General features: G+C 41.8%; 1 protein-coding gene across 3 annotated transcripts in view; it reads left to right on the plus strand.

The window, feature by feature from the left end:
* The window catches only part of nck2b (NCK adaptor protein 2b), a 61,970-nt gene that overhangs the window by 3,150 nt on the left and 34,206 nt on the right, over window positions 1–24,614 (plus strand). Inside the window, exon 1 of one of the 3 annotated variants that reach the window (XM_072682915.1) lies at window positions 15,687–15,707. The exons of the other annotated variants lie outside the window; for them this stretch is intronic. The gene's annotated coding sequence lies outside the window, so the exon portion shown is untranslated. Of the gene's footprint in view, window positions 1–15,686; window positions 15,708–24,614 lie in introns of those variants that run through there. 3 annotated transcript variants of the gene reach the window in all.

Genomic DNA, 24,614 nt, shown 5'->3' on the forward strand with positions numbered 1-24,614 from the left:
CCGTGGGCTTTCTCGCTAACTTCAAGTCCAGCTGTCTGAGAAGGTCTGGAAAAGCCCAGAGATTCAGATTCTCTGTTGAATCGCTCCTTTAGTCAAGTAAACGCTAATGCAATTTGACTTGATATGGTAATGTAATGCTTTCCTTCCAATGGAGAGGTGTCGTTTTAAAAAGGACAGATCTGTTTGGCATGCTTTTTGTCAGATGTGGGCTGAGTGTGTAGCTAAGTGCTGAGGTGCACAGTGCTGTAAGGGGTGCCTGCCTCATGCATTGTCTGTGTGAAAAGCATTAGGACTTGCTTAAGCTCTGACCTCAACCTCTGCTGGTGTGTTTGCTGCTGCTTTTGCCCCAGCATGGGGGTTAGCTGAGCCAAAAATAACATCCTCACTGTGGAGCTTCGGATTAATTGTGTGTGAAACAGTTTTTCCTCTCTCTCTCAAAGGCTTTCATAATGATGAGAGAGTGGTGCCCCCCATCTCCGTATCAGTTCACACATTACTATGCACTTCTATCTAAGCTTTATTAATGTACTGGATATGTTTTAGTGGGAGTGTTGGTCTGTTCATGTTTATTTATGCTTCTGGGGAGGGGGGCTTTTCTGGAGTATTTTAACTGGTGAGTTTAATTCATTTGGGCTGTGTGAACACTAATTAAACTGATATTACTGGGTTTGGCTACAGAAAAGGTCACTGGTTTCAGAGCTGTTGCATTCAGGCGACAGTGCTCTAGCTACAGATGCCATACGACTATAAGCTATTGCTGGCACATACAGCAGAACTAAAGGGAAGCATCCTTTTTGCTTTACTCTGTTTAGCACGTTATTCTGCATGAACCCTATCAGCTGACGACAATCCAATATTTCTTGTTTTAAAGCACTTCAGCTGAGATTAGCATCTAAAAGTAGACTGTTTTACTCACTACTGCTTACTACCTTACAGAAGGGAACACGCAGCTAACGGTGTGACTTCACACAGTGCGAGCTAATGCTATTTCAGGCTGGATTTGCGACAGGATCAGATTCTTTTTTCCCCTCGGACATCCAAACCAGTATTTTCTGCTGATATTGGGGCAATATCAATACCAATATGCCATTTCTATTTTCAGTTCCCATTGCACTGGTGTTCTGTATTGACTCATGTATTGACCCTTCATTGTGAGTTCCATTCCTTGAATTGTCACAGTGTTTTCAGTGGCATGCTGTTCCTGATTTCTGTACAAGCTATTGGTCTGCAAAGGTCATATTCAAGCAGTTTAAATCCTCACGCTGATTTCACACCACCTATTGAACTGGAAGGCCTGTAACTTGCCTAGAGAGATGTACAATGGGAATTATACCAGGATCAGCAGATATTGGCATCTGACAGATATTTTAAAATATTTAAAATATTAAAATATCTTTTTTTTTTTTTTGATGACCCATGTTAAAATGTCTGCATTTGAGTCTTTTTAAAGCAGCTGCAACCCAATTTCTATAAAAAGGTAAAAAGGTAAAGGTGCACGTATTTGTCACTGTACAGTGTGGACTGTACAGCGAAATGTGTCCTCTGCATTTAACCCACCTGGTAGTGAACACACACTCACACAAACACGTGTTAGGGGCAGTGAGTACACACACACACCCAGAGCGGTGGGCAGCCAACTCCAGCGCCCGGGGAGCAGAGAGGGTAAAGGGCCTTGCTCAAGGACCCAACAGTGGCAGCTTGCCGAGCCCGGGAATCAAACCCACAACCCTGTTATCGATATCCCGGCGCTCCAACCTCTGAGCCACCACTGCCCAACCTTCAGCTTGCTACTCTTTAGGTAGTCCGTTGTGGATTCTGAGGCTCTTATTTAATTTCATCAGTCCGCAGTTCTTTCCGAAATGCATGAGGGCTGGTTTAGATGTAGCTTTGAAAACTTCTGACGCTTAATTTTGTCCTTCTGATGACTTCTGTAGTCGCTGCACAGTAGAACAGTGCCCCAGCACTCCAGAGTCTGCTAAATGTTCCTGAAGCTTTTCCTTTTGCGGTCAAACTGGGCGTTTGATTTGCCCCAGCAATCCTACAAGCAACTGTTACAGTACACATTTCTTCTTGCTGTCTTCTTCTAGCCCTCTCCTGTAATGTTTAAATTGCTAATGTTAAAAGATCAGAGTTCTGTGCAGTTGCTTAGGAAAGTCCATGGCTTCTGGTTGTTGGGATAAGGGTTGAGGACTTTGCAAATTCGCACCTGGCCTTCCCTATCAATGATTGTGAACAAGGCATAGCCCTAACAAGCTAATTAAGGTAAGAGTCAGAGTTATCGGATATCTCAGTTCGCCAGGGGTGCCCAAACTCTTGCATGATGCTCATTCAAAGTAGAGTATTATCGCAATAGCAAGGACCCTGTTTACACCTGGGCACTGCATGTGCCTAGAATCTTACATTTTTCCTGACGAGACTTTTGCCACATTACCTTACCATGGATAGTCAATGTGTCTCCAGTTAGTCAAACAGAAAAACACATAGACAACCAAACCTCTCCCAGCACAACCAAAACACCTCTCCATGCCGTATGTCCCTGGGCTTGTAATCCACGTCTGTGAAGAAGATAATCAAGGAGGACGACGGCGTGGAACATTGCCTAGTTACTAGAGTAATAGACTTAATAGCCAGAGTAGTTCTGCACAATATATAGTTTCAGCGCCACAGCACTGTATGCAAACAAGCACAATAGTCATTTTGCAGCATGTGCAGTGTCATGTTGGGCAAATTAAATGAAAGGCATATTCTCATATTCTGTCCAACCTTGCATAGCATTGTACTATTCCTGTTGCCCAGAGATTGGATCCCTTATTGTGTTATGTTTTATGAATGGACCACTTTATTCTGGACTGCCATAGCTGTATGTGTCTCCATGCATGCATGCATACATACATACATGCATACATACACAGCCCCTTGCCCACTTTGAAGAAGTCTGTAGACCATGTGAATCCATTAGCATCTCTCCGCTTGGAGAGCAGGGTTGGGTGAAGTGGTTAGCGGCTTCCCGTGTGTGGATGATGCATATTTTATTAACTGTCTGGGAAAATGTAGCGCCTCAATATTTCATTGGGGTTGTGTGCCTCATCAGTGCCAGGAAAAAAGAATGAATCTCCCTAAAAATAGTCGGTGGCTAAAAGTTTCTGTGAGGGGTACAGATTGTTTCCTGTCACTGAATACCACATGTGACTCTGCGTTCTCTTCAGAAAGACAGAGATGTTCTGAAATGATGGCTCATCTGAATAGTTTCATGTCAAGGTGGTTTGGGAAAGTGTTGGGAAGAGTTTTGGGGGGGGGGGGGGGGGGCATGGTGTCTTCACAAGTGTTTGGTGTACTTCAGAAGGCAGTTACCTGTTGGGTCCCCCCCCCCCTTTATATCTTAAGTTTGCAAGATTTGTTGAATGAAGGATGTGTTTGATGTTATAGCTGGTGTCAGCAAAGATGGCATCTCCTCTGTGGGGCTGCGGGACATACTCAGCCATCTATGCAAACACTGACGCTGTCATCAAGGATCTCAAGAGAATGCCAGAAAAAACAGGCATTGCTGTGAAGGTACTTTGCCACACACTTGAGCCTATAGGTTTCAGATGGGTAGGCCACAACACAACCTACAGTAAGAATATACCTCTAGTGTGGAAGTTGTAGGACTAGAATTGAGGACGGATGAAATTAGTTTTTACATGATCACGTTTGCATTTTGTCATTTGCAGCTGAACACCGTACTGGATTTATTGTATGTCCTCAGAACTTGTATTGAAGTGTTTCTCTTTTTCTAGGTTCAGCAGGCTTTTATAGACATCTTAAGGCATTTATAGAATCAAGGTTCTTCAGTACATAAATGAATGGTGTCACTTCACTTGAGACCTGTTGTCCAGAAAAAGAAAAAAAAGTCTTCTAATGAGTCATGGAGGTGATAGAGGTGGGGTAAGTGATATTTTTGACTTTTGCTCGTTCTTTTCCTGTTGTTTTTGCAAGTATCAGCAAAGATTACATCTTGTCTACGGGACTGAGGGACGTATTCCTCCTTCTAAGCGGCTGCTGTCAGTGTCAATAAGGATCTCAGAAATAGAGGAGGAACATCAAGCCACGGTTTGAAGCTGAACAGTACTTCTGAGACTTGTTGACCGATGTTGGCTAGGACCGTAGCTTGTTGTTGGTGTGCTGGTTCTAAAGTCTCTTTTCAGACTTTTCAAATGAAACATGAATGCATCAAGTTGTACAACAGTTTCTATAGGATTTCACACACTATTAGGGTTGCCATGAATGGCCATTTTCGATTGATTAATCTGTTATGTTGACAATTAGTTGATTAATCTTAAACGATTCCTTTTCCTCCAAGAAAGTTCAGTTGAGCATTTTAATATTTGACTGGAACCGGCCTCATGGAGCACAATAATGAGAAAAGCGTATGTTGTTTGATATGAAGTATTTCAGATGCTAACATCATAAAAAATAATAAGTATAATAATGTTAAAACAATTCGGCTTAAAATATTGCTGTCTATGTTTTTTCAGTGCCAATGTCATCGACTATGGCAACTAATCGTGGCAGCCCTATGTTCTATATTAGGGTGGGTGATTGTACTGTCATCTTCAGACTGGATTAGTTTTACATGGGGAGGTGGAGTAATGTAATTTTACTATAGGACGTCTGTAAAATTTTATGACCGCTTTGCACAGGATAAGAAATCTTTGCATTAAAAGACTCTAGTGGCTTCTTATAAATGGAGTTATGCAGTAAGTAAAAGTTTGGGAGGGGTCTGTGTCATCCGTGACTGAGCTAATGCTCCTCCAGCGCCTCCATGCTTGAGAAAAAAATGCAGACAGTATCATTGAGATTTTTAATGTGTCACTTTACAAAAAGTAAAAGGCTCCCAAATCTTTGCTTTACAGGACTAAAATCTCTGTGGTAATAATTACATTACCCGACCTCACCATGTAGAACTAATGCCATCCGAATAGGTCTTAAGTCACTGTATGCTTTCCTGCAGCAATGGCATCTTTTCTGTGAAACATCTTTCCCTGTCCAAGCAAATACTGACAGTGTTCTTCAAGGGTGTCAGGTGAATGCCAGGAATATCCGCCATTGCTCTGAAGTTGCTCATTGTGTCTAACACTAACACTATAGTTATGACAATAACTATGTCTGCATGCACAGCACAGCCAGACTAAGTTATTATTCAGTCTAAGGGTGTTTTCACCAATTGTTCAGGCCTCAGCATGTGTGCAGGCAGAAAGGCAAGTCAGAATGTGAGTGTTTTTCGCCTGCAGTCTCGCTAGTATTTCTGCTGTATTTCCCCACGACATCCAGCTCTTCATTACACCTGCATTAGATATGGTGGTGGTGGTGGTGGGGGGGGGGGGGCGTTTTGTCCGCCTGTCGTAGGTCAGACGCATTTCATGTCCCAAGTTGCTGATAAGACTTGGGGAAAGCCTGGTTTGACCTTTCTGTTTGCATTCAATGCAGATTAAAACTCTTCTTAAATGAAGAAGTTAAGGTCAGCCATCCTAAGCTTTTACAGTCAGTCTAATCAATGTTCTGTTTGGCTCTTGGGTGCAATTTGTTGACGCTGTCCAGACAAATGGGCCTAACGATTCATGTCTTAAAAGGAATGCATGTTGCCTGATGTATATTAAGTTGTCTTCCTTGCTTGACTTTGCTACTAATGGTGTTCTGGAAGGAGAATTTTCCCAACCACAGCTTTCTATTTTTGCTCTTGTTGGGACATGAAGTGAAGTTCAGTGCGAGTCAACGTTTCAGAGTGGGTGTGTGGGTGTCTTCTTTGGCTTGCATAATTTTGCAGTTGTTTTTCAGACAGAATTTAGATGTCAGGTCTAGTTTAATGGAAACTGCAGCCTGTCTTCAGTGAGTTCAGGAAACCGGTGTATTTGGGTTGTCTTCAGTTCTCTACAAACAGGTTGGGGAATAGAGAAGAAGGGACAGAAACAGACCTGACTAAAGAACCCTGATGACTGCTGAAGAAAATTACTTGAGCAGAATCCTAATGCTGAATGGGTGTCTGCCAATAACCAGTCCTGCTCTATCTTTGTGGTTTTATAGGTAACAGCCACAGAATTGGAGGAAAATATGCTGCCAAATGAATTCTAAAGTGAGTATCTGGAGTTAAAATGACCAGTGTAGTGCTTAATATCTCATGCAAGCTGACTGGCCTACTTGATCTGTTGGCTAACAGTTGCTGTAAAATGACTTCATATTAGCATGCACTCTGAAATGATGCTAGTTATTTGTAGAGGCTTTGTCCTCTAAACATGGGCAATTTGAGCATCAGCAAATGCTAGCATTGAACATTGTGGTTTTTTTTTTTTTTTTGCTTTGTGTCATGCTAAACATCAGGCCTCAGGTACCATTACTTTTTGGGGGGGTTGGGGGGTTTTAAGTTGATGCCAATCCAAGCATATTTTATTGGACCAGCCGTCAGCTGTTGCCAGCCAGATATCTAGCCCCAGTGTTCAGAATGTGAGCATGTGGCTATTGTGCGTCTTTGTGGCCTCATGGTGTCTGTAGTCATGTCTCAGAGCCAAGGATGGAGCCAAGGAAGGCTAGATTCCTCGGTTGTTAGGTCACTGGAGGCTGTCTCGATTCTGCAAGATCTTTTAAAATGTGGCCCAAAAAATGCACCTTCATAGTTTCATAGAAAATGAAGATGAACTTGACTGGTACATACTCACAGACCTTCAGTCCTTCAAACACAGCGCAGTGTGTATTGTTTGTTTGTGTGTTTGTTTTTGCTTTTAAAATGACTGAAACAGCCTTCTACCACGGTAGCATTGAGACATTGTTTACGAGTTGTAGTTAAATATTTATACAGTGTAGATAATGAGACCGCATTTGTCTTAATTACCACTATAAAGAACACATTTATGTGAGTTGCAAGTGCAGCGAAATGAATTGAAAAGCATATCTCCAAAATGCAGATTTTTACAGGAGAAAGCAAAAATGTAAAAGTCAATGTAAAATAAGTTGATTTCAAGTAATTAAGAGCAGTTCTATTGGTCGTCTTCCACAAATATTTACACAATGTACAGTGAGCAGCTACAGGGTTCAAACTAAAACTAAAAACGAACAAAAAAGATTCATTAATTCATAATTTTCATTAGACAGCAGCTATGTATCAATAATCAGGTCGATTTTCAGTCAGAATATTTAATTGATCAGCCAATATTTCTCTCACTTGGACTATCCTAAGAGCCAATTGGATCATATTCGCAAGTTAAGGATTACAGTAGCTCTACGTGAGGCTCCTCTGTCACAGAATGCTGCAATTTCTTGTTCAACCGTTTGGATTGGAACTCACAGGTCTTCAGCATTCCTCAAAAATCTCTATTGGGCTTTAGCACCGCCAACAGGAGGGCAGTTACCAAGTCTGGAAGTCCCTCCAACGTGGACGAAAGGCTAGTTTGTCTTGGCTGAAGCATGTAGTGCAAAAGGTTAACACGTTTGTGTGAACCCGCTCATCTGCACAGAGCTCAGCTTTTGACAGTGTGGATCGATCATGCTTTGGGCTTGTGGAGCAGCTAGTGGCACAGGGACACAAACCACACCTCCAAATTCACAAAGGACTGCTTAAAGAGGCACCAGCTTAAGACCTAAATATCTTTTGAAAAATATGTGGCTAGTCCTGGAATGAGCTGAGAATACAAGATAGCCTGAGAATCTCACAGAACTAGAAGGCAGTTGTGAGTAAGAATGGGCAGAAATCCTCCAAACAAGAACTGACCGTCTCTTGGCTGCTACAGAAAGCGCTTACAAGCTGTGATGCTTGTTGAAGAGGATGATGCTGTTCTGACCATGCAGCGTACCCAAACCTTTGCTTCAGGCCCTTAGAAATGTTGAAAGACCTGTGTCCTCTTTAATTTGATGCCTTTTCAGGTACAGGTACTTATTCGGACTGTTCTGTTTGCAAGCGAAACAACCCCTGCTGGAGGACGTAGCTCCTGTTGATTTGGACACACGTCCGGGTGAAAACTTGGCTGTGTGAGTCAGAGCTGTGTGTGGTAAACGTGGGCAGTCTGTCCTTTAGATGAGCACTGGCTACTTAAAACAGCCAGGGCCACAGGAAAAGCTTCCAATTATACTGTTCAAATATTGAAAAATCTCAAATAATTGCATTGAAATATGATTGGATCCTTTTTTCTTGTTTTGCAGCAATAAAAGGTGCCAATGGATTTTTAAGGTTTTAAAGATAATGACATTTATTCGAGTCGCTGTCAAATGCAGAAGTTAAGCACTCAATTCTTCATTGTGTGTCTGATGTGGGTTGTATGGGGCTTAGGAGCTTTTCCTCCTCTGCGTGTTTAGACGCTTGTCGTGAAAGGGATTTAGCCTCACCAGTGCAACTTTATCTCCTTATAACAGCAGCTGTCTAGAGTGCTTTGTGTGTATGTGTCGGACCACCAGCAAATAAAAGTGTGGGTGTTGAGGATGGAGACAGAGAGAGAGAGTTGAAGAGAGGGAGAGTGTGTGCATGGTGTGATGCACCCTGTCAAGAGAAATTACGGCTTGTCCAGCTAGCCGCTCGCACTTGGCTCTTTTTCTCGCACATCGGGTGCAAAGTGTTGCCAGACCTCTCACTCGCCAAATGGCTTAATTAAGTGTGATGACCTTCGCCACTCCAGATGCGCTAAGAGTTGGATGCTAGCTCTGAGCTCTCCTGGGGAGAAATCTCAGGGTGCTGTGGGTTTGTATGGGAGTGCTGGTAATTGTGGACTTGGGTGATAATGTTCGAGTAATTAAAGTAAATAAAATGTGATTTACACAGTAACTACATTTCCATGCACAAGTAGCCTGGTTAAGTTCTAGTCAGTGGACAGGTTCCTTTGTAGTCCTGTTTACATGCTCTCACTTAAAACACCTCACGCTCACTTAAAACTATGTGATGCGTTTTATACAATGTTAAAGCAGCGTTGTGAGAAGTTGTATTTTTGGCTACAGGGGTACCTCTCCAGTCTGAAGTATTAAATCATGTATGAACCACTGCTGTTAGTACAAATCATGCTATGAGATTTTCCGCATGGACAGCTTAGAGCATCATTAAGCATATGAGGATTGGCATTTCTTGCTCCTGGGTTTTGCAGCATTACACAGTTCTCGCGCGTGTTTTTTTTGCTTTCCGCTTCACCAAAGTTATATAGCGCAGTAGGAGACTTGCTAGGTACTGACTATATCATTGAGCATTTATCACAACATGGTGGAATACTGTCATCTTGTCCACCCCGATTTTGTTACAAACGTAACTCGGTCCTGCAGATTTCTCCTGTACAACATTCTGAGAATTCGACCCTTCCTCTCTAGAGAGGCCACCCAGGTGCTCGTTCAGTCTCTCTTCACTTCCTGACTTGACTACTGCAACTCTCTTCTGGCTGGTCTCCCTCTACGCACCATCAAGCCCCTGCAACTCATCCAGAATGCAGCGGCACGGGTCGTCTTCAATGTCCCTAAATTCAGCCATGTCACTCCACTGCTGCATTCTCTTCACTGGCTTCCTGTAGCTGCATCAGATTCTAAACCCTGACGCTGGCCTACAAAGCCAAGAACGGACCAGCCCCTCCATACTTGATAGCAATGGTCAAAAGCCGATCCGCACCAAGAGCCCTTCGAGCTTCAAGTACGGCTCAGCTCGACCCTCCATCCCTCAAAATCCACGGAAGACGAGCGTCCAGGCTTTTTTCTGTCCTGCACCACAGTGGTGGAACGAGCTTCCTCTGGGTGTCCGAACGGCAGAGTCGCTCGCTGTCTTCAAACATAGACTGAAGACCCACCTCTTCAGAGTACTTGGACGAATAGCGAATAGAGTACTATGGTCACCTTATTGTCTTGTGTTTAGAGGTATCTTTTGAATTATTAGTCTATTCTAACTAGTTAAGGTTTTTCTTGGGTAAATAGTGAAGCACTTTTGTAAGTCGCTCTGGATAAGAGCGTCTGCTAAATGCCTTAAATGTAAATGTAAATATTACGTTATGGTAAAAATGCTACATAATGCTGCTTTAAACATGTGTTTCTTGGCAAACAGAGAGATACAGAACTGCCATCTAAAGTGAAAGATGCATGTGGGCTGAGGTGGCAGTGTAGCAGCCTTCTGGCCCAGAGTGATCATGATGGAGATGCTATTCTCCTTATTACACAAAGTTGCTTTAAAGGATCTGTGTCTAATCTTCTGATGTTTTTGGTGATATTTATTTATGTTCATTTCTGGAAAAAGGGGTAACAGGAGGGGCGTCTCCTCCTTGGAAACCTAAAGCCACTCAGGCATGCAGTGTCAGAAATCACATAAGTAAGCTTCGAACCAGGGTTTATGTTATTGTTCCATTGCATATGTTTGCTCTGTTTGGTTTCGGATTAGCAAACTAAAGAACTTTGCTTGATGTACCTGTGTCCTGTCGTCATCATCCTACATGGGCTGCGTCTTCCTGTACTTGACATTGATGCTGGCGTGTTGTCAAATCAATCAGTAGCCTTTCCTAGAAAAACATGAATGAACAGATTTATTTGGTTACTAAATAGCTTATGTTACAGCACTACCACCAGCTGCACCAACTTTAAGCCCAGTACTCGAGACTGGTTTGAATTCGCCAAATGAACGAGCTCATCATGCCACAAATATACTTCTTCTTTTTTTTTTTTTACTTCAATAGTTCTGTGGTATTTAGCCTACCTCAAAGTCCTGTAACTGGTTTCTTCGTTCAATCTGTATGTATTCGATCAAACTGTGAAGTCCGGTACAACAGATACAGACCAAGCAAGGTAGGTGTATAAGTAGCCCGTAAGGGTTCTGTGCTTTTGAACCCGGGAAGTATCTCAATCTACTTTGACCAGTAGCTGTTTACGGCTTCCCAAGTCTGACCAGATGAGAAGATTTTACTTTCCTCTTAAAAAAAAAGAAAAGGGTAAAAAAAAGCACCTACATGTTAATACACTTGTATTAAATGTGGTTGAGCTCCGTCTCTGACCACCTCTGATTGTGGTTTGAGTAATCCAATCGTAATCCTACCACAAAGCGTCTTTTTTTTCACCAAAAAAATGTCATTGGCAGGTGTTAACAGACCCTAAGTGTGTTGTGGTTTAGGAATGCGGCTCACTTTGCTAAGTGGAGTGTACACTTAACGTTGCATTAGCTACATTAGCCTCGTAGCTCCAGGGCAAAGCCGAAGTTTTCAGACCGAGCTCTTGCTCTGTGGGTGTATAAGGGGCACAATATACAGTAGTAGTGGTAGCCCAAGCCCAGAGAAGGCTTGTATCAGCACATCAGGGGTATGTAGTTTACTTCCTAATGAGGTGAGTGCGAGTTGTGCCTCTGCTGTTGTGACAAATAGCTGATTTCTAGATTGTGATGTTGCAGCTGTTGGGGCCCCTCCAGGGTTCAAGCCTGCCACTAATATTTCATGAGCTTCACTTACCTGGCTTTGTCCCACTTTCTCTGTTGAAGATGAGCGCTTATTTCCTCGCTCTCGCTCTCACAGTTCTCCAGTTTATTTGTATCTTCAGCACATTATTGCCATCTGAGTGTGTCTAAGTGTGCATCTTGTGAGGAGGAGGTCAGCAATTAGACCGTCTGGACTTAAAATGAGCTGTCATTCAAAGTGCAGTTTTCCCCGCAGAGCAGCAGAACTTTTGCTTCTGAACGAGGCAATTTGCTTGAGCGCTCAGTCCCATGAGTCCTCGTCGTTCACTCCAGCGTCTTTATAGCTTTGCTCACCTTCATCTTTTTCTGCAAGTCGCTGCTGTCGTCTTGTGGAATCTCTAGCCTACCAAGTATGTTTATTTTTTGTTGATGCTTTACTCTTACACAAACTACATTTTTCCACTGAAGAAATGAATGCCTGAAGTGACCTGAAATTGACTTTTCCGGACCAGGCTTAGATAATGAAGTGTATGCATGGTGGGGAGCGGCAAAAAGGAGGGCATTATGGTTCTAACCAGACACTTAAAACGATAAATTACAACTAATTTCAAGGATCTTGTGGCTGTTGATTTGGATGTAAAATAGAAAAATATATATTTTTGTACACCATCACTGTGCTCTGCATTGTGCAGAAACAGTTGGGATTTTGAGAGCAGAATGAGTTTTTAGCTCCAAATATGAGCATTGTCCAGAGGAACTGACCGTAAATAAGGATGGTGGCACTGTGGGCTGATGTAGATATCCAGTTCATTATTTATTATTATGATTTTTCTAAATTGATATGTCATGCAAATCCATTCATATGTACCCACAGCTCTGGAAAAAAATTAAATTAACATTTCTCTGACAACTGCTAAAAACTGCTCAAATAATGCAAAATGATTATTATAATTGTAATGCAAATAAGATGTGAACAACACTGTATTTGAACTTTTAGAGCATTCAAAAATCACTAGTGAAATAACCTTGACTGCCAATCATAGCTTTCATGTCTTGGTAGGTTCTCCACTAGTCTTTCACATTGCTGTTGGGTGACTTTATGCCATTCATAGTTCAGGTAATAGTTCAAATTCAGGTAACTCAATTTTGGTGGATGAAATGTCTGGAATAAAATGGTTTTGCAACATTTATGCTCCTCCAGAATGCGAAATATATTACATCACCAGTCTGTCCGTCTCCAATTTGGAAAGAAAGCAAACAATTGGGGCGCAGGAAGCCCCCCCAAAAGACCCAAGATGTAGAAAGTATGAGAACCTAAAATTAGCACAAAACAAAAAAGGTGGTATACCTTTTTGTATACTGGGCAAAGGTTTCGTAGGCATACCACAGCAGCACTCTGATGCACAAGCACCTGAACAGAAAACACACCGACTCTATTCTAGGCGATGGACCACCACAAACTGCAAAACCACCGGAGGTGTCGTCTGTTCAGGTTCGTACTTAGTGCAGATGCGGCACAGCGCGTGCGCTGTAGCACCAGGCCATTCGCCTTGCTCGACGTGCATACCTCTTGTGCCAACGACACAGAAAAAAAGGCGTACCTTGATGCCGTTTCTTCCACAGTTATGTCACTTTGGCCTCGCCTCCACAGTAGGTATGAACCAGCCTTTATTAGGCATCGGTAGGGAAGCTTTGTAAACCTGTTGTTCTTGCACTACCACTAAACACACTCCTTATTAAATCTATGTATTCCCCTGCCTGCTGCTTTAGGATTTCCAGTAAATACGTGACTAAGACAAAAAGTAAGGCTAGAATCTGGGCTTTTATGTTGATTGACTGTGCCAGGGTGTGTGTTGTGCGCTTTGGGCTTGACTGGATATAAACTATAATCTAATTTCTGTATTCCATCATTATTTTAAGCACATTTCTTTGTGTAGGGAATGGCCTAAATACAGTAGATCACATAATTCCCCACTGCACTGCTGACTGTTCTGCTGAAGTACGATTCGCACAAGATAAGAGATTTTAGCATGAGATGGAAGTGACCACTCAATTTATGCTGCTTTAAAAAAAAGTGATAACCTAATCTATAATATGTGTGTAGTAATAATACATTTTTTGTTTGGAAAATTAGCAGCTACATGTTCATAAGCCATATATAGACTAAAGGCTACGCTATACAATGATCTTTGGCTCATCTTCTGGGTGAGACTGACCTGAGGTACCCAAGGTATCTGTGCCATGCTAGTGAAACTAAATGCTTTCTCAACTTGTCATTTAAAATATTTTTCTTTAGAGAGACTTCTAAAGATCATCTAATTATTCTATACATGCACTGAAAAAACCTCTCTTGCTCTGGTCAGAGTGGACATCAAACTCTAAAGAGGGCTGTGATGGTGTTGGCATTGTAACCTGATAGTGTGTGATGCTGCCACCTACGAAATTTAACTTCTTGATGATGAAATTGTCAATCTGTAAACACTCAGAATTCTGGTCTTAGTGGAGTGTATGTGCTGGCCGAGTTCTTTGTAATGAGCTCCTATGAGTTGATCAGTCACTACCTGTGTTAACAGGTTGGAATCGTTAGCTGCAGTTGACCAGCATTATATATATTTCCACTGGAGGAGGTGCACCCAAAGCTTTGCTTTACTCAGTTCCCTAAGTGATAAAGATTTACTTACTAAGATTTACTAAGAGCGTATATTAACATACCTGTACAGCGTTAACATGCATGTTCAGGAGGAATGTTGCATATTTGTGTCCAACTTCGTCATCCAAAACTCTTCCAGTGTTGAGCATTTGGCAGCGTTTATTTATTTATTTATTTATTCATTCATTATTATTTTTGTATTATTCTTTTTGACCCAAGGCTGAGAGGCTTCCTCCATATGACAGATCAGTGTTAATGCAGACAAGAAGCAAAAGTGCTGAGGCCAATGCTATAATTATTCTAATTATTTAATGTTTTATAACACTAGGAGGGTGGTGATACATCTTTTCCACCGCCTATTTTCAGATTGCCACTCATGCAGCATTGCTAGGCGGCCAGCGCGCTCTGAGGAAATGCCCGTAAACCAGCTCCGATGCAACAGCTGACCGACGCCTGTACTGACCAGCATCACACTAAGAGTGATGTGTGGAGGAAGTGCCAACAACCCACTTCTGAGAGAGCAAGGCCAGTTGTGCTTGCTCTGATTGCTGGTGGCATTGGACCACTATTTTCCAGTTTTGAGTTCAGAAGAAAAGGAAGAAAAAAATCATCTAATGGTCCTTTAATGATATAATATTTTTTTTCTCCAAGTACCTGAACAGTGATTTTCGTATTAGAACTTGGTCTTACACTTTGTTTAAATTGCCTTTTTAAAAAAGTATTAAATTAACTTGAGTTCGTACAGGCACCCAGAAATACAGGCCTGATATCATCACACATCCCTAGTCGCACTAAATGAAATGCATTAGTCGTCGCCTTTTCTCATAATGGGGCTTTTGGTTAAAATCGGATTTAGTGAGGAATTGAAAGAGGCTGTGTATCTCTGAGCAGGATCCTCATCAGATCCGAGCGCTTTCTCAGCACCGACGCTCCCTTTTCAGCTCCTTTAATGAGGCAGCTGATGTCTTCATTAGCTTGCGTTATGAATCACAGTGACTAATGTCTAGTAAGAGAACGTGCTAATTCAAGAGCACCCTTTTCCCTTGTGTTATTTCTGATATGCCCTCATGCTGCAACAGTGTTCACAGCTACTGTATGAACTGCACAGCGCCAGCCAGTATTATGAGTGCTGTGAGTACTGCAGTGCTTTTCAACACCTGTAGTGCATGGCAGATTGCCTCGTAAAAGCACATGCTGAACCACCTGCTTATTCTGTTCTGACTTCTGTTGGAAGTACATAGAAATTGTTACTGTCTGTGGAAATCGTTGTATGCTGTAGCTGATATATACAGTAGCTCGTGTTGAAAAGCATTGGCGTAGTAAGTACCCTCCCTGCTCCATTTCCACCCATCTCCATTTCTCCCCTTTTTTCCCTGAGACAGGAAGCAGCTACTGCATCTTTTCAGCTGTTATTTTATTTATTTATTTATTTCCCCCTCTCTTGCGCAAAATCGCAGAGCAGCTGAACACATTTGGAGAGGGCTGACTGTTACGTGAGCTGGCAGACGTCCACGATTGGCCAGCACCACTGTGGATCAACGAGAGGAAGTAAGCCATCCTTTCCACCCAGAGAGCAGCAGGACCAACTGTGCTTTCTTGGACTTCAGGCTGTGGGCGATTATGGCGTCGCCCGGGTTTAAACTCAAGCCGCAGCAATAGGAAGCAATTTTCAGAGATTCTGAGCCTTGGTGTTTCAAGGTGGGCAAGGACTGTATGTTATTGAGAGAAATCACATTACGACATGCTTCTCTGAACACATCATGGGTATTGTCTGTACGTCTACAGCGCCAAACAGCTGCATGTGTCAAACAGTTGGCTTAATTATCAAAAGGCTTTCAGCAACAGCCGGTGTATGGGAACTGATATGTACTACAGTCAGATTCCTAAGTATTTGGACAGTGATATATGTATTTTTTATTTTTTGGCAATTCCATGCCTCTACTCCATTCTAATGGGTTTAAAATTTATTGAATGTGACTGAATATTGCAACTCTAAGAATTACATAGTCCCTTTTTACATGCTGATACATCCTAATTCACCAACTTGCTACACATACTTTTTGTAGCTGACATGGTTATCATAGCAAATATGCTCATTTGCCTGATTTGCTGCTCACTTGGAGAAGAGCCAAACTGTAATTACTGTAATTCTAATATAAATACTCAGGACAAAGCTCTAATAGCGTAATTGTAAAATTCACAGCTTGTGTTCATAGCTTAGTTGCTAAGTTTCTTTAATCACAGACTCCATATGGGCGCATCTCCGTGTATATATACTTATGGATTTAGAATGGGATGTCCTTAAAGTAGGTGTAATGTCTAGGTGTCCCAATACTTTTGTCCATAAGGTGTATTTGTCAGTATGTTACTACTCTTCAACCTCAGTCAGGTTGTCTTTAATTTGCAAATCCGACCTTTTCAATTTTCTCCCGTTTAGTTTGAGGTTTCTTGGCATCTCAGATTATTTTAAAGCATTAATTACAAACATCAACATAAACAGTGCTGTAAACTGGAAGGATACGGGTGAATTCATGAGTGTTGATGTGTTTAATGTGTGGTCAGATTATCATTTCTGACTAATAGAAACTCTTTATCGGTGGTTAAATTGTAGTAACTGTCATAGACCACTATAGTCACCATTTTTGTTAGACACCCTGACCCATCTGTACAGCAAACACACGCATGCACACTAGTGAGCAAACATGCCCGGAGAGGTTAATCACTATCTGTTGATGTGTGGAACACATTAAGATTAGTGACCGGTAAGGTATGAGATTTAACTGGATACAGGAATGTGGGCTCAGTATTTGGAAAGCAGCGGGTCACTGTTTCCCATTTTCTTTGTTATAACTTCTTACTAATGCTTTTAAGGTGTATAACTGGGATATTTTCATTATTAAACATGTTTTAATTAACTATTCATAAGCCCTTTTATAATGGTGACTTTGTAAGGGTAAACTGACCCCTACTTATTTTTGCATATACAGCTGCACTGTAATGTAACAGTTGTTTTAGAAATCAAATCAAATATACAGAGGAAATATTTCTGGTCTCCTGGGAACAAAATGTCTGTGAGGAATATTGTAGAAAACTCCAGAGTCGAGTGTGAAAAATGCACTGAAGTGGCGGAAAGAGACAAGACGTGTTCAAAAGCTGCCACGCTCTGGACATCCAGAGGAGAGGGAGAGAAAATGAGCAAGCCTGACGGAGTATTACTTGGGCAAACTCAGGCTGAAGAGAAAATAAGGGATGTACCACAAAATCCTAACTAGGGATGCACCGATACCTCTTTTTTTTCTTACCGATACCAGATTTTCGAATATCTGCCGGTAGTGAGTACCGATATCAACTCTGACTTGAATACTAGATAGATGGCTATACATCCTGATATTTAATATTAATATATTATGTTCCTTAATAAGATAATATAGGATTGAAAGAACAGCATTTACTGGTTGAGTAACTGCACATTTGAAAAGTTTCAGAACTATGGAAAAAAATAAATTGCCACAGTGCAGAAACACGTGCAGGCAGGAAACTTTTTTTATTATTTTTATTTTTTAAACAATAGGTGTTCATGTAAAAGGTTCACTAATATTAAAATTAAGTTTCAATGATTATAACTATTTATTACCAGCTTTTACTGGTTGTTTAAACATTTGGTTTCATAAAGTATGAAAACAAAAATGTTTTTTTTTTTTTTTTTTATTTAAGAAGTGTAGGGCCTCAGTAAGCTTCATGGTATCTGTACTCTCTATTGCGATACTGTGTATAAGTGCCAGTATCTGCGAGCACTAACCTACATATAAGAAAGATACACTGTCATTTTTTTTGTACTTTTCTTAGTTTAGTTTGCAGATAATTACTGAGCTCTTCTAAGAAATTATTCATACAATTAGTCCTTATTGCTGGTTATTGTACAGCATTTTAAAGGAGCATTAGGTGAGAATTGGCAGTCCTTGCTCCTGGGCTCCCACTACAGTCTGGAAGTGTAATTGTCACGATGTCCAAGTGTCGACTTAAGCCGCCACTAAAGAACGCTTGTTTTTGGATGGGCTGAGAGACACAGAACCATCCCTGAGCGTGACGTAATAACCTGAGGTCATGGAACCATTGAAGAAAACTGTTGGGATGGCTGTATTGTGTGGTGTGTGAACGTCCACTGCCACAGAATCTTGTCATCTTAACTATACGCTTTTTTTTTTGTTGTTGTTTTGTTTTTTATCGTGAACTAGTGGCAGCCATCTCCTCATGCTCACCTCACCTCATGAGCCACACGAGTATAGATATGGCTGAGCTGTTGGAGAACGTAGCTCCACTTGCCACATCACTTCCTTCATTATTTCTTTTTTGTTTCTGTCTTTTACTAATTACTAATTATGTAAAGCTGCTTTGGGACTACAACAGTTGTAAAAAGCACTATAAAAATAAATTTGACTCGACTTCCGTTTGTTTTATTAATAAAAAATATTGGAAGTGAATTCCGTTATGGATCATTACACATGCTTTAGAAGTACCTTGTAAAGTGACAAGATTTTTAGTTGTTTTTTTTTTTTTTGTTTTTTTTGTATCCATCAACAAGCAGTTTTAACTTTCATTAAGGCAGAGATCTGGGTCCATTGCAGAGCATCTCTCTTGATCACGCCATGTCCTGTGTCCTGGGTTGTTGCTCTTCTCCCATACTGAGCATGTGCTTTGGACCCCTGGACAGCTCCGTCCGGTTGTTAATGTAACCTTTCCCCTGCTTCACTTCCTCTTCCTGTGCGAGGTCCTGTCTCAGGGGGACCCTACAGACCCTGCCCTGTGTGAGCGCTTCACTCGTTCACAGAGTCACTCTGGGTTGATGAATGCTTCATGCGGTCTGTGCTCAGAAAGCGGCTGAGCGCTGATGGATCATTCTGTGCTCGAGCGTGAAAGCTTGCCATCGGACGTCTTGTCAGGCTGGGAAGCACAATGACTCGGACGTGAAACAAGAAGTGATGGGCTGTGCAATGGCGTGTGTCATGGAGTTTGAGTTTTGAAGCTCTGTGTATTTATTGTTGGAGGGTGGGGCAGTGGTGGCTCAGTGGTTCGAGCACTGGGCTATTTATTACTGGGTTGTGTCGATACCTGGGCTCACCAAACTTGAGCAAGGCCCTTAACCCTCTCTGCTTCCCTGGAGGCACAGCGGAGGATGCCCACAGTCCACCGGTCAGTGCGGTCAGGCTCTAGTTTGTATGCGTGTGTTTACTACACACACAAGGCAGACACAAATGGTAATTGTGGTTGTCATTGCCTTTAGGCGTACATAGCATGCACGCGAGCTAATAAACGGGGTACATTCCTGTTAGCAGGCAACAAAGCAGCGGGCAGTGATTCGTTTTCTGTGGCGGAAGGTGAGTTGTAATTGCAGTTTGGCGTAAAGCGACAAACCGAAGCGATTTCTGACACAGTGACGTGATCAATGTCTGTAAAATGATTGAAGACTCTTGAATTTTCTTAGCATTTCATTGCCAACATTGGAAAAGATGCTCACAGCCTGTAGGACTATAATGAAATACCCCAATATCTATTTCTTAGATTATTTACCAAAGACAAATAGCAAGATGTTCACCAGAGCTAGCTTGCATCCATTCTTGCAGTTTGGGGTCTAACCTCGCTGCGGAGAGGGTCGAACTAGCCAGTATCGAGTCAGACATACTGATGAAACCGCTCGCTATCCATTCGCAATTCTTGCACTAGACAGTGAAATTCCCTGTTTTTGCCCTGGCAGAATTGGATGCACGCAAACTGAGTGGCGAGAACTATGGCATTTCCAATGAGGATATGAACCAACGATTGCCAAGAGTTGTACAAGCTCAGGTGACATGGTTGCTAAAAAAAAAAGTGGGAATACAGATGATTGGATAGGCAGTTATTAATAAACAAAATCCAACAATTTAGCTTGATATTTTACCAAAGGGTGCGTCTGCTTTTTTTTAATTATTTTTTTTAGAATATGTGTATATGATCTGAGGTTTTAGATTAAGTGTTTCATTAATATATAGGGCTGCCACTAAGGACTGTTTTCTGTTGATTCATCTGTAGAATCTGTCAATTAGTCGATCAATCTAAAATATACATTTTCTCAAAGAATTAGCATTCAGAATATGTTAATTGACAAAACTGTAAATAAAGGTTTACATACATCAAGTGCAAATCTGTAAGCTTAACCAATAACTTCAGCGTAGTAATCAGCAGTTCATTGGGATATTTATTTATTTATTTTATTTATCAACGTGTGTAATCTAGTGGAGCTTAAGAACAAAGAAATGTGCTTAAAATAATATGCGGGTGGTTTAAATCCAGTCAATCTCAAGATACACAAAACGCACAACCCTGGCACTGGCGTTGACGTAAAAGCCCATATTCAGAGTCATGTATTCACTGGAAATTGTAAGGTAGCTGAAAGATGTACATCGATTTAATAACGAGTGCATTTAGCAGCCACAAGAACAGGTTTACAAAGCTTCCCTACCAGTGCTTAATAAAGGCTGGTTGATGCGTTTGACATGATTGCAGGTGAAATTGCGCCAACAACGCATGGTTTTTGCCGTTTCTTTGGGTCCATTGTCTAGAATGGTGCCTGTGTGTTTTCTCCTCAGTTGCTTGTGCATCGCACAAGGGCTGCTGCGGTATGCCTTTCCAAAATTTGCCCAGTGTACAAACCACCTTTTTTGTTTAGTGCTAATTTCAGATTCTCATACTTTTGATGACCTAGGTCTTTGGAAACCTTTAAAAGCCTATTATGCCACCAAGTTGGGCTCCCTTCTATAAGCTTTGAATGGAGCAGACGGGACAGTTGAACCTCATGAATTTAGTGGTAATGAGAAAAAGCTAAAATCACAAAAAAATGTAAATGTTTTAAAAGCATAAACAACGCGACGGTTTAAAATATTGGTGCCGATGCATTTTCAGTGCTGACTTCATCGACTGCAGTGACTAATTGCGGCAGCCCTACTAATATGGATGAGCTTATGTAATGCATTGTTTTTGATTGGTTGTTACTGAGGTCACTTGAAGTACAGCAGTAGTAAAAAGAATGCACATCGCTGAGAATCACAGTCATAACTTAATGAAAAGGACCTAAATACAGTTAGCTCGTCTGTGTGTATCTCTGTAGTAATAAGCAGAGAATATGGTTACACTGGTGTGAAATGCAATGGCTGATGCTTGGTACCAGTGAAGCTATAAGACTTCCATTGTCCTACATTCACATATTGCTTGCCGTCTGTGTACATGGTTGCGGAACGACAAGTCATCCAGTGCACAAACGGAAAACATCCCTTGATGTTTTCGTCAGACTTTCCTTGGCATCGCTATTCACCAGGGATATCGGCCCACCCTGTGGCAACGCTGTGACAACAGTGATGCTTATGACTCATTCTCTTGTATGCAAGAACAGCCGCTCTTCTGCATATATTTATTTCTGCTATACTTTCCCTGTGCATACCACATTCACACACACACACACACACCCACGCACTCTCTAGATGCTTCTGGTCAGCAGATATTTCGGGATCTTGTGTGCTGTGAATGCTCTGACCCAGCCGGCAGTGTCTCTGACCCTCTAATGCAGATGTCCAAACCAGAGGCATCAAATTCTCCCCCGAGGCGGCGGCTCAGCCCACTTCTGCCAGCACTGCCCTCGCTTGGCCCATGCCCTCTGCCACCTGCCACAGTTAGCACAGAGAGAGTACTCTGTTGAGAAGAGCGAGCGCACACAAACGCTGCTGGGCCCCGTAGTCATTCTGAAATGTCAGCAGTCATATTCCATGCGGCGTGATCTGCTTATTGTCACAGAAGAGCCACCTAACTAATGTCTGGTGGATTATTTTACCCGCAGTTGAAAATCTGTCTTTTTCTGATGTGTACGATTTGTTTACTTACCCTGTTAAAGAGTGCTGTTTTGTGGGTTGCTTTGAAACGTTCATGATTACCTTGGTTTGTTTTAATGGAGAAATCCATTTCAGGGTGAATTGGGGTGTAAATTTGATGTGATGTGGTGGCTTCAGGCAATACACTTTCCAGTGCAACACAAATAAGTAGTATAATTACAGCTGGGAGGTTTGACCTTTATCATATCGTGATAAATTTTGTTATCATGGTACACAATATGCTATTATGAGTGTATCGTGGAAATCGTCAGTGCTTAAAGAGCACTGATTATCTTCACGTTTCATTCCAAAGAGTGAAATCCGTCTTATTTAATTCAATGGAGTGCACAAAATCACAGTACTCAGTATGGGAGGGTATTTGGATAGCAGTTGTAAAAATAATTACGCTGTTGCTGCATTTTGTCTACATGATGGAATATTGTGATTAATCGTATATTGTAAATATTGTGATTTTAATATTTCTCCTAGTATAGTATAATGTTGAAAATGACTTAAAATCAAATATGTCTTAAAGGGTTCTTTTGAGGGATGCCAATGCATAACCATTTTTGCTTCCATAAAGAATGATTTTTGGTAAGGTGTGTGTGTGTGTGTGTGTGTGTGTGTGTGTGAGAAGAAGTGGCTGTTAAAGTTCTTTACCAATATTTATTTATTTTATTATTTATTTTTATAAAAAGCAGTTCATTATGGAACCAAGATGGTTCTTCCACAGCATTACTTAAAGAACCCTTTAAAACATCAGCCTACATAGATTGGCTTGGCTCGGAAAACTTAAATTCTCCAGCAGAAAAGGTTCTTTGCCTCTTGTGCCGTCTGGACTGAGCAGTGGTTTGGGAACACGACTGGTCAACAGGGGGTCACAAATTGCAACATTGTTCACTAGGAGGAACTCACGAACTTTGCTTTGACACGAAAGCACCTGTGAGATTGCTTCGAGGTGAAAAAAACATTGTCTAAACACACTGCAGAACTTTTCTTGTAGACATGCTTATTTGTTGGACAACACCAGAGAGAGTACGGGGCAGTGGTGGCTCAGCGGTTAGAGCACCGGGTTATCAATAACAGGGTTGTGGGTTCGATTCCCGGGCTTGGCAAGCTGTCACTGTTGGGCCTTTGAGCAAGGCCCTTTACCCTCTCTGCTTCCTGGGAGTTGGCTGCCACCGCTCTGGGTGTGTATGTACTCACTGCCCCTAGTTCCCGTTTGTGTGTGTGTGTGTGTGTGTGTGTGTGTGTGTGTGTGTGTGTGTGTGTGTTCACTACCACAGATGGGTTAAATGCAGAGGTACAGTGTACACTGCACAGTGACAAATACCTTTACCCTTTACCACCTCCCTGGGTTTCCCCTGGTCCTTGTCTTGTGCTCTATGTACGTATTTATTCATTTATTAAAATTAAAATAACTTAAACACTATTAGATTTGGAGTCAAAAGAGGTCCAAGTATTAAGCCTGCTAGATATTGTTTGGGCTTTAGTAAGGCATTTGCTAGTTTTTGGTCTTTAAACAGGTCACAAATCGGGACTGAACCAATGCTGTTTTCCCTCTCGTCTGGCGTTGGGGATCAGCCAAGTTTAACGTATGTACTGAAAATCAGATTTCCACCCATAGCTAATCAATCTACACCTCTCTAATCACCACTCCTAGAATTTAATTTATTTAAAAATTGCCGAAGAACTTGATCATGGTCGTGTCAATGACCTAATCCCCTCCTTCTCACCCACATTACTCTTATAGGCTGCACACAAAGAAACCTTGTTTTGGTAGTTACCAGTGGTTTCCACAAAATCAAGGGTGAGCCAGGCAAATGCAGGTAATGCAGCATCATGCAGGGGTTTTGTAATGTTCAGTGCAGAATGTCTCAAGATGAAAGGTTTCTTGCTTTACTTTTTGGAATTAACCCTGATTTAAAATGCTGTTGAACTCCGGGCACCAGCTGCGAGAGTCTGTGAATTTCCATGCAGAACTGCACTGTGGAGCTCAAAGTGGAAACGCAACTGAAGAAGGCTGCTTATCTAGTATCAAAAACCCAACCAATCCGCTTTCCGGTGGTTGGTGGTGGTTATTTGTGGTCTGCACGGTTTGCTGGTTTGTGTGCAAGACAGAGCTGCTGTACATCCAGGGAACTGCTGAACTTCACACTGATCTTACCATCTCCTTTAAGAACTCACTGGTCACTCCATATAAGGAAGCACAAAGCCAGTTATTGTTCTCAACTCTGTTGCAAATGTGACTCGGTCATACAGATTTTTCCTTTTCAACATCCGGAGAATTCCATCTTCCCGAAGTGGTGGGATCCACCCTGGGTGTGGGAGTCACTCGCTGTCTTCAAGACCCACTGAAGACCCATCTCTTCCAATAGTGTTTGGGCGAAGTGTAGTGCCAAATATTGCAGTCTCCATACTTACTTTTGTATTTAGTAGTGTCTAAGCTTAAGGGTATTTTTTTGGATGCTAGTCTATAGTCTACAAACTATCTAAAGACATTTTTTGAGGAGAGCACTCCCATTCGTCTTTCAACCAGTGACCGGTCTTCTCATTTATAACGTCTTGGGCACAACACTGGCTTTAATGGGGTCCTGCAGCCATGCCGAAGCGCCGTGATAGTTCCATATAGCGTTTGAACAAGGAACCTTCAGTATCCTGAGACTGAGGAGCCTCACGCAAAGCTGCTGTAATCTTTAACTCCCGTATA

The sequence above is a fragment of the Salminus brasiliensis genome, chromosome 7, assembly GCF_030463535.1.
Source record: "Salminus brasiliensis chromosome 7, fSalBra1.hap2, whole genome shotgun sequence".
Taxonomy (NCBI): domain Eukaryota; kingdom Metazoa; phylum Chordata; class Actinopteri; order Characiformes; family Bryconidae; genus Salminus; species Salminus brasiliensis.